We start from the raw sequence: 10,461 nt of genomic DNA on the forward strand, positions 1-10,461 counted from the left end.
CTCGTTCTCGACAGTAGATGGAAGTTCGAGGAACATTTCAAGCGTTTGGCTCCGAAATTGCTTTCTGCAGCCGGAGCGCTTGGGCGGATCCTCCCAAATCTGGGCGGACCAGGAGGAGCCTCCAGGCGGCTCTATATGAGCGTGGTGCGCTCAATGGCGCTTTACGGGGCACCAATATGGGCAGGCACCCTGGGAACTCGAAGTGCGGCCCTATTGCGTCGGCCGCAGCGGGCCATAGCTCTCAGGGTGGCCAGAGCGTATAGCGATAACTCGCACGCAGCAGCCGGCCTGCTAGCCGGAAGCCCGCCTTGGGACCTTGAAGCCAAGGTTCAGTCCGCGGTCTATTGGCGGGTGCTGGCAGCAAGGAGGGAGGAAAACTGGCCCGCCCCTCAAGAAGTTCGCAAGTGGCGGGAAGAAGCACGAGAAGTGCTATATGAAAAATGGTCGGAGCGTCTGGAGATCCCGGGAGCTAGCCGGGACCTGGTGGCCGCTGTTCGACCCGTTCTGAAAGAATGGGTCGAACGCAAGCACGGTGCACCCTCCTTCCACCTCACACAGCTCCTAACGGGGCACGGCTGCTTCGGCTGGTACCTGTGTGAGAGGGTGGGAAGAGAGCCGACGACAGCGTGCCACCACTGTGATGGAGGAGCCGTGGACACGGCTCAGCACACGCGCGAGGTATGCCCTGCATGGGCAGAGCCTCGCGCTGCGCTGTCCGCGGCTGTGGGAGGAGACCTCTCACTGCCGGCGCTAATACGCCGTATGATCAGCAGTGAGGAGGCATGGGCGGCAGTGGCTTCCTTTAGCGTCACTGTTCTAACGCAAAAGGAAGCGGCAGAGCGATCGCGCGAGGACGACGCGAACTCGCTCCCTCAGCGCCGAAAGAGACCAGGTAGGCGGCGAAGAGCCTTCGCATCGAGGATAATGCCGCCTTAACGGGACCCAGCGGGTGATGGGTCGGGAGTTCCATCACCCGCATGAACAGGTTCGAGCTGGAAGGCCCTCGAGTGTTCCGAGGAGCCTTCAACGAAGTAAGCTGCTAGAGCGGCCGTAAAGAATGGGTTCGCAAGAACAACGCCGACGGGGTATCGGAGGTCTACAACCGAGTTCCCGAAACCCCGTCTACAAAGCACGCGGCGGAACACCCCAGGGGGTTTAGTCCGTGGGAGTCGGACATACCCACTAGGCTTCTCCCGGGCCAGTGGGATCCATAAAGGAATCCCCCTGGGTCATCAAAAAAAAAAAAAAAGGATCGTTTCATATTTAAGATCTTTCTGTTGATGCCTTCGCATCAATCCTTGCACTGACATTATTTGACAAACCATTGGCATCCGTATACATTACTACTGTACGGCTACCACGAGCTTGACATGGACATATTCGCTAACGCCTGCGTAAATTATTTTCTTTACATCTCGCTCGCGCTAATATGCCAGTAGGAAAGATACATAAAAAGTAAGTTACGCACACGATAGCGAATATGTCAGTGACAAGCTCGTGGTAGACTTACTGGCCAATTCTGTATTACCACGAAATCAATTTCAAAGTAGGTACTTACATATATTTCTCCTCAATTCCACGCTTTATTTAAGCGGAACACTCGTTATGGCGTAGGTATGTCAATGAGGCGTTCCCCTACGGGATGTGACGACACTCCTCATATGGGTAATACCGACGTATTAATTATGAAAATTGATGGATTATGCATACCTGCGAATTCAGTTATTAGCACATTGCTAACTTAACTATATCGTGTTGAGGTAGTGTTTCTATAATAACACATAATTATTATAGATATTGTGATAGATACCTGTTGTTATGAAATTCTTAGCAGACCTGGCAAAATTCAATGAATTTACCTAGACAAAAATAATAATTGTTTAACTATTCTTAGTTTTATAAATATAAATACTTAGCAAATAAAATATTACTTTTGGAAAATACGATGGCTTTAAAAAAACCGGCCGAGTGCGAGTCGGACTCGCGACCGAAGGGGAACCATTACGCAAAAAACGGCAAAAAAATCACGTTTATTGTATGGGAGGCGACAACAGAAATACATCATCTGTGAAAAATTGAACTGTCTAGCTATGACGGTTCATGAGATACAGCCTGGTGACAGACGGACAGACAGACAGATGGACGGACAGCGGAGTCCTAGTAATAGAATCCTGTTTTTACCCTTTGGGTACGGAACCCTAACAACGAAGGGAAGACTTTTAAATCTCTTTATAAATACGAATAGTGTTTAGCTAATTTCATCTATTTTCCGAAAAATAAGTTTTGTTCTCTTACTAAAAGGAACGTCTGAATGGCTCTAAGTAGGTAATTTGCAAACATGAAACATTATATTACCGACATTTAAGGGAACCTTCAATAACAATATATCGTATAATCCAATAAATTCTTAACCAAAGCAATTAGGCAGTCGAGTAGCGTACTTAATTTCAGATAAACAAACCGAATTACCCCAAACTAGCATACGCTCCAAAAACCAATTCTCAATTAGTCGAAACTAAAACACACAATCAACCGATATTTATTATCTTTTCCTGAACGGAATACTAAAGCATTTGTAAAATAAAGACAAGAAAAAAACAATTGACCCAATAACAAAAGGGTCGGAAACAGAAACGAATGCTAAGCGTTGACTGCTAAATGATCGCTAACACGAGATTTATTTGGCCATCGGGCTACAACGCGGTCTCTCAATGACGTACGGTCTCTGTTTCAAGTTGAAGAGCTTAGCGGTAAATTAATATTATAACAACTAAATACACCACCTAATAAGTAAGCCTATACACGGCCCACTGCTGGGCATAGAGGCCTCCCTCTCATGCGCGACGAGGCCTGTGACCAGCAGAGGGCTTGGGTCTGAAACAGAAACAAATGCTAAACGGTCGCTAACACGAGATTTATTCGGCCATCGGGCTACAACGCGGTCTCACAATAACGTACGGTCTGTTTAAAGTAGAAGCGCTAATCGGAAAATTGATAGTATAACAATTAAATACAATATACCTCCTAATAAGTAAGCCTTCACACGTCCCACTGCTGGGCATAGAGGCCTGTGCCCAGCAGAGGGCTTGGGTCGGAAACAGAAACGAATATTAAGCGTTGACTGTTAAACGGTCGCTAACACGAGATTTATTTGGCCATCGGGCTACAACGTGGTCGCGCAATGACGTACGGTTTCGGTTTAAAGTAGAAGCGTTTAGCGGAAAATATTTTGTTGGCACGTGGGCGAATGTGTGTTCCGTATCGAGTATATATTTGGAAAGGATGTACTTATTCTAAAATCACGAGCCTAAAGCCCTTTCATTGATAATAACGATCTATGGGCGGTATTGAAAACTATGTACCTTATTGGTTTGTATAAATGTCGATCTACTATGACAAGCCATCTAGGTTACGAGTAGGTAAATGCATACGAAATCATTAACTCGAACTACTAGTTAACATATATGTTAAGGTGCATTGGGGTAACTTCCAAAATGAATTAATTTGATGACAAATATCTACTAAACTAGCCCTTTTTGCTATAGCAACAGTAAGCAGTTTTTCCAAAGTATGAGGTGCTTCTGTTTTTGTATATTTTAATGATTTTCAAAATCACCCCGTTCTCGTAGTTACCCCATTGCCTTTTATAAGAACTACATAGTACATACACAACCTCTTGTTTATCAAAATTAAAGTCAGAAAAAAGCTAATAACAGCTCCATGCGGTTTTACTAGGTACTTCTGCTATTGAATTGTCTCCACTTTAGGCGTTCACTTACACGAGATGAAACGCAGCTTATTATTATTATGCAATTACAAATTTAATGCTTGATTACCAACATAATCAAGATAACATGCTCCGTTTTAAGTGCTACATTTCATGATGCAATGTCTGTTAACCTACAGTTTAAAGTTAAAGGTCTAATTAGAGTAGGTACACCATAAATAATGTATTTATTAAATAAATAAATAAAACAATGCATGGTTGATAAAATAAAATACGCTCTCACTTGCACCAAACGTTAAAGTTCGTCGCCCACACTGAATGTTTTACTGTTGACGTGGCAAAACAAATCATACCAAGGAAAATGTAACTGAAAGGATTTTTCAGGCTTCGCAGACCATAATTTCAGTTCTTCTCCGCGTGGCTGCGTCCCGACCTAAATAGGAAATATCGACAAAATTGAGAGGTCCCTTTTCTTGTAGGGACTTTACGCTCTCGTAGGCTGTACATAAATAATACTTATATCACGCGGCAAATTGTTTGTGTTTGAGAGGTTATTTTATTACAAAAAACACATATATTTTTACTTCGTGTTTTGGTGTTTTTAATGATAGCATATGAAGCGCCTCTTTGTGGAATATCTGAAGAAAAAAAAACATTATTATCTATTTAACATTTTATTAATCCGCTTATATCCATTAGACATTATATCCGTTTTTAGGGTCCCGTACCCAAAGGGTAAAATCGGGAACCTATTACTAAGACTCCTCTGTCCGTCTGTCTGTCTGTCTGTCACCAGGCTGTATTTTCATGAACCGTAATAGCTAAACAGTTGAAATTTTCAAAGATCATGTGGTTCTGTTGCAGCTATAACAACAAATACTAAAAAGTACGCAACCCTCGGTGGGCGAGTCGGACTCGCACTTGTCCGTTTTTTAAATAACTACGTACTGAAGGAATAGCTTTTCATTTTAACTTTATTTATTTAATTTAACCTTGCTGCAACTCAACGATACAAATAAGGAAAAAGAAAATAAACCATTTCAATTAAATTCGATATGCTAATAAAGATGAAATCTTTCAAATTTTTTTTTTACCTTGCAGAATTCCAACAATTTTTAAATGCGTAAAAGGAAAAATAACGGAAATATTGTTTTACGTAACCTGAGTATTTTATAACAAAAAATATCATAAATCTTTTATAAATCCCGTTTAAAACATCTTGCCTCGTTCCATAGGATCGGACAGCACTACAGCCAAGCACCCGTACCACGAGTCACTGACAGTGTCAACACTGATATACACACTAATGTCTACTCAATTTACTTTCTATACATCTCGCTCGCACTAATATGCCAGTACGAACGAGATGCATAGAAAGTAAGTTACGTTCACGCTAGCGTTTATGCCAGTGCCAAACTGGTGGTCAAACATCAAACATCGAACATTTATCTGTCCGTCTGTCTGTCACAGCTGTATCTCAAGAACCGTGATAGCTAGACAGTTGAAATTTTCACAGATGATGTATTCATGTTGCCGCTATAACAACAAATACTAAAAACGGAAAAAGATACTAAATATTTAAGTGGGTCTCCCATACAACAAACGCGATATTTTTGCCGTTTTTCCCCTTCGTGGGCGAGTCCGACTCGCACTTTTCTTTTTAATAAATAAGATACGAAGTACTTTTCAGAATCAGATTATAATATGAAATGTACCTATTCATATAAGGCACTTTATACAAGTACCTATTTAATATCGTAATGGCACTAGTAATTATCATTATACACGATATTAGCCAGCATCATCTGCTTCTTAGTCAAGTCAATTAGACGTCTACTTTACAAGAAAACAATGTCTGTTAAGCCCTTTACCAGTAGTGTTGGTTAGTTAGTAAAGTTAGTGTAAGTTGGCCGGTGACCAGCCGAGTGATCAATCGAGCCGAGTTAATGACCGAGTAGAGTAATTAGTTTCTATCATATTACTTGGCTTGAACTTTACTGTGCTTACTCGTGTGCATGCATGTTGGTAAAGTTTGAGAGGGTTTAGCATAGGATAGTTAATACATGATTAATGTGTTACACTGTCCAAGAGTTTCTGCAAATGAACAACCCGTTGACCCTAACATATCAAACACCGATACAATAAATGATAATATACACGGTGGCTAAAAAATAAGTGCATTCCCGTTGCCAGGGAGGTTTTGGGATTATACTGAGCAACTTTTACTACGGGACCAACCCCGAAATCGCGAAAAAAAATTGGCTGTTTCATACATTTTAATTTTTTTATACATACAGTCCACATTGTACAGTCAACAGGTAATAAGCATTAAATTTAATCAAATTCATCTCCAACATTTTGCAAGTGGAATGAAATAGAACACATCATTTCCTTCAAAATTACGTGGGCTGATGTATTCGGAATAAAGTGAAAAGCGAGCTAAAGGTGTCGCGAGTCACGTACCTACCTTGCACTACATGACGACAAACTGCACAGAGCTGTGGCAAAAAAATCTCTTTGATATATCGGGCCTCATGCCAAATGCTCGGGAGTCATGAACCGAAATGAAATAGGTATGTAAGTAGAGTACCTACTTATTTAGTAAAGTAGGTGTAGGTATGTACACACCTACACCTAATTACAGTTTTATCATAGAGTAACTTATACTAGAGCGGTACTGTCATAGTAAATTTTGTAACCCCAGTAAATTCACTGCCATCTGTCGACACACTTTAAAACTAAAAATAAATATTTATAAAAATACGATAAAATGTATTTAAATATGGATAAATGATTTTTTTATTTGCATTAATTATTTTTATATGATTTTGACCCATGTTCTTTCACTGGTATGCGTTAAAATTATAAATAACAAACGAAACAGTCAACGCCCTCTATACGAGTGTAGGCCAAAACTACTGGCGCCATCTGATCGAGAATCAAATTTTCGTGATTTTCGAGGCACGTTTTTTCCTTAGACTGTATCCATCTATTACGGAGTTATATCTATCTTTGGTTTTATTTACACTTGGAAATATCTGAACACGCACTCTAACGCCTTAACAATAGAGGCGTGTTCAGATATTTGTGAGCACCTTGGCCGCTCCGATATATTGTGTACCACTTGTTGAGTATAAAACAAAAGACACGCGCAGTAAAGACACATTTCTGTGTTCCCAAAATTAAATTTCTGGTTGAGACTTATCTAAAGCTTAAAAACTTTCGGATGTACCTAGCTTCAGGTTATCCGAGAATGATTGACATATTTCACCTATGTTCCTAATTTTTTGATCACCAAAAAGACACAACCGCATAAAAACAGACGCGGCGCCGGGGGACTATGTTTTAAATATAAAAGGTTTAGTGAAATAGATGGTATATTGAAATGTCGCCCATGGATATATCAAATGTAAGTCACTTCTCAAGTTATACATAACAAGAAACTCGTTCCAAAAGCTGCTACGCGTCACGTACTTCGCATTTCGTTCGTCAAATTACATCGAACCGGGATCGTTACTTTTGAGTCTTTGAGGAAATACTTCAAGTGCCTGTTTTGGACTGTTTCACGCCCGGTGCAGGAAGCACGAAGGATAAACAAGCATATAAAATAGCTGACGCTACGAATACCTACATTTACTTTGTGTACTTTTTTTAAAGTATTAACTAAATCAAAATGTAGTTTTAGAATCAGTAACGAGAATCACGGCCAGAAATAAAGTTACTTACCTTACTTTGAAATATTCTAGCTTCAAGAAGTTATAGTAGTGCTAATTGTCACTTGAAATTTTCAGCTAGAGTTATTATAGCGATTAATGTTCATCTGTTATCGCCTCGACTATATCTACAGTTGGACCAAAAATGCCTTTTTGCCACAGTCGAAAAACCTTACTCGGAATATTACAACAGAGAATGAATGACCGTCGTCCCCGTACATAATTAAAGCTGCTTAATAAACGCTGTCACGGATCACGGCACCGAGGCTTAATGAAATAACTGCCACAATACCTGCCGGGTAATAAACGCCTATTCTATGGAACTGTGGAATGTTATGGGAGAATGTCGATTTTCTTCTCTTTAGTAGTTGTTAAATTTCAGATTGTTGAGTGGAAATTACCTCCGTATTTTTGCTTACCAGTTGGCGCCACTGGCGCTTGCAGTCAAGTTAAAAGCTAGTTTTTTTTGTGACGAATTGACTTATTTTATTCAGGTTCTAGTAGAAACTTTCTACTATAAATGTGTCGTTTTCAAGCAAAAGGTACCAAATTGTCGCTTGCCATAAGGACGCTCTGGCAGGTTTTTCGTATAAAGATACAAGCAATTTTCGTCCTTATGGTAAGCGACAATGGTACCTTTTGCTTGAAACGTCACAAATACACAGATGAACCATTAATAAGAAAATATTCCTAAATATGGTAGTTATTTGCTGTCGAATATTTTGCGTTTTATCAGTAAAATATTCAAGAGGCAAGAAATTAACCCAATATTTGTTTCATGTTCATAATTCTAAAACAAACTATTCTAATTCACTCACAGTAATCCTATTAAGTTAATACCTATTACTAGGGACAAGGAATTATACAACGAATAGTTGAATCTTGTTTGATACTCATGACAATTTTGACCATAGTATTATCTTTATAATAGGTAGGTACCAGTTTATCCTAATTACAAAGCAAACTTACCATTACCCACCTTTCTACTTTTCAATTTCCGTAAAGCTTCAGACCCTTCACATAAAATATCCAGCATAAAAATCCATTACATTGATATTCCCCATATTCCCTAGAAAATGCATTTCTCAGTCTCGTTAGACAAAACTATAAATTGAGTGAATGTAATTCACCAGACCAGAATAGGGTTCCGTATTTCAGTCGAGTTCCGTATTTCAGCGGGTTCTGTATGGGAAAAACCGCAGCGCAGACAATCTTCCGACTTTGCGGTGAGCGTACAGTGTTGCATTCAAGAGAGAGGCTTTCGTTTTTGTCTTTGAAAACTTAATTAAGTGGTAGTGAAATATCACTTGGTGACAAGAGACTAAGTCACTTTGCTACAAAATAATCATCTTGCACCTACTACTTACTTAGTAAAACACAATTTGATAAGAGATATATTTTCTTTTCTCGTAACTATAGACTAGATCTAAATCAGATTTGACTTTGTGTAACTTTTCACTGAACTCATAAGGTTAGACAGGGTAAAAGACACACTGGAACAACTGGGTAAAAGAAACAGAGAAATACTTGTGTTTGATCAAAATTTTCTATGTTTGTCTTACCAGACATGACTTTAATTGTTAAATGGGGACTCAGTAAACTAACTGCATCTACACAGTAAGTACTCTTTATTTATATCTAGCTTAATATGAGCACTAGCTATTTTGTCTATACTTGTATAAATTTTTGCAAAAAAAAGAATAACCTTTTTTAGTCGAATTTAAATTGTTGTGAGACATACTAACATTAAATAATTTTACGGTTTAGACTCACTTGTTTTAGTCACTCGCGCGACATGTTTCGGAGAGCCTGGGTCTCCTACGCGATACACGGCCGTCGTGAACGATGCTCGCACTGTTAGTGCTTGAGAAAGGAGACCTAGGCTCTCTGAAACATGTCGCATAAACAAAACAACACAACAAGTACAACAAAACAAACACAACAAACAACAACAACAACAAGTGACTAAAACAAGTGTCTAAACCGTAAAATTATTTAACCTTTTTTAGCTTTCGTCTTTTTAAGTTCAGTCGTCGACATCCACCGTCTGATTAAATTCAACACACAACCTAACCCCGACCAGACAGCCAGCAATTTTCATTTGCCACAATCGAGAGCAAATGCAGACGTTTAGGTATCCCTTTGCGTACGACGATCTAGACAATAGTTCATCGACAGCGCCGTATAAAATAGCTGCTTCATGTCGTACATGTGCAGTGGGGATGTAGTGAGGGCTTGGTGATTAGCGAAGCGGGTGAACATTTCAAACTCCATTGCCATATAGGTAACAGGCTGGCATACATCGGGTCCAAGACAGAGCTGCTTGGAGAGTACTGGTAAAGAGTGTCCACAGTCGTCACGTCCCTCAGCCATGACGATACGACGAAGAAGGATTTTATTTGCGATGGGGTCATTTGATTGTTTATAAAGTTGACTCATGGGCCTTATGGCATTATTTACATTTTGAATGCAGTTTGCCTTAGTAGTCGGCAATGTAACGTAAATTGCATGCAAGTTCTTGCTAGTCTAAACCTCGCTTTACGAGCCTTTATCTTTTATCCTTATCCGTTATTTTGACATTTGTTTTCGTTAGAAAGGGACAAAATTTAAGAGAGGTTTGCTAAGTTTTATGAATACGTGGCTTAGAAAAAATAAGGTGATTCAGTTATAATATTCAGTTAGTGTAATAGCATTATGATATAAAATATAAATTCCTCAAAGAAGAACAAATATATATAGGTACGTAAATTATGATGAAATATAGTTTGCACCGATTCGTCGTATAATTTGTTTGAAAAACCGGTAATAAAGTATATTTCTTCGACTAATAACTGCTTAGAAAGGAACCACCCCACATAATTAAGGCCACTTACCCGCATAATTAAGGGTTATTTAGTGTCCCATTCGTCAGGACGCATGGAACTTGGCATTTTTTTTTAACTGAGGTTTTAAAAATATAAATGGAAAAAGTTTTCCTTCTCCTTCCCACTTATTTCCCAAATATAAATGTTGAGCTCCTCC

Source organism: Cydia strobilella, chromosome 18 (genome assembly GCF_947568885.1).
Source record: "Cydia strobilella chromosome 18, ilCydStro3.1, whole genome shotgun sequence".
Taxonomy (NCBI): Eukaryota; Metazoa; Arthropoda; class Insecta; order Lepidoptera; family Tortricidae; genus Cydia; species Cydia strobilella.